The sequence below is a fragment of the Triticum dicoccoides genome, chromosome 1B, assembly GCF_002162155.2.
Source record: "Triticum dicoccoides isolate Atlit2015 ecotype Zavitan chromosome 1B, WEW_v2.0, whole genome shotgun sequence".
NCBI classification, from domain to species: domain Eukaryota; kingdom Viridiplantae; phylum Streptophyta; class Magnoliopsida; order Poales; family Poaceae; genus Triticum; species Triticum dicoccoides.
Window position 1 is genome coordinate 171,218,519 of NC_041381.1, and position 1,130 is coordinate 171,219,648.

The following is a 1,130-nucleotide window of genomic DNA, read 5'->3' on the forward strand; positions in this document are numbered from 1 at the left end:
ACTTTATTGATTACCCAGAAATAATGTCTTGCTTACAGAGATCCGGCACATCGCCAGGACCAGAACCGAGCCACACAGCAGTGCGCTCTTCTACTCTATCAAAGTTTGCAAGAAAATAACTGACTTTATTTTGATCACGGGATATGTGAGCTAATATCACTTCTCGTCCTCCATACATGAGACGCTTGGTTTGATCTATCAACATAGCATATCGGGATCGATCAACAAAGTTACTCCTCAGCATATTGATGCCCACTAGGCAGTCGGTCTCAATCTCCACCGGCATCGGCGTCCACTGGAGTGCCAAGTTTAGGCCCTCCATACATGCAGCCAGCTCCGCCTCCAATGCATCTGCGCAAGATCGCAGTTGGCGGCAATAACGAGAAGATGATCGTGCCCGTGTTATCCCGGAGCACCATGCCCGCACCAGCCGACCCCCGTCGTAGGGCAAAAGGACCCATCAACGTTGAGTTTGGCCCAGCCCGCCGGGGGTGGGGCCCATCTGACCGGGGTCGAGCTGCTCTCCTGGGTGTGAATTGGCGCCGTCGAGTGCAGCACCTCTCCCGCTTGCTTGCCCCTCACCGGATCCGCTTCAGGCCGGTTCTGCACCCCGATGATGGACTCCACGTAGCTCACCAGGAAGCGGCAGGATACCTCGACTTGGGGCGGCTTCTTATCGTGGGTGATTTCATTCCGAACGTGCCAGCAGCGCCATAGCAGCATCATTAGCTCCATTCGTTCCTGGTCCGGGAGATCGCAGAGGCTTTGGGCGAGCCACTCCGGCCCCGTTCTCCTGAATGACCGCACCTCGGGGATGCGCCAGAGTTCTTCCATAGCTTGCCATAGCCTGATGGCCCGTGGGCACCTGCAAAACGCATGAAATGTATCCTCCGGCTCGGAAGCATAGAGAGGGCACAAGTCAGAAACCTCGAGGCCCCGGCGTTTCTTGTTCACCCAGGTGGGTAGACAATCAGTGACGAGTCTCCAAATGAAGGTGCGCACCTTGGGAGGAGCAGGGCACCTCCAAATATAAGACCAGACGGCCCGTCGCCCATCCGGTGCCCTGCTCGCCGCGACTGATGAAGGCCTCAACCGAACCTCCAAAGCTAGTCGATAAGCACTCCGAACAG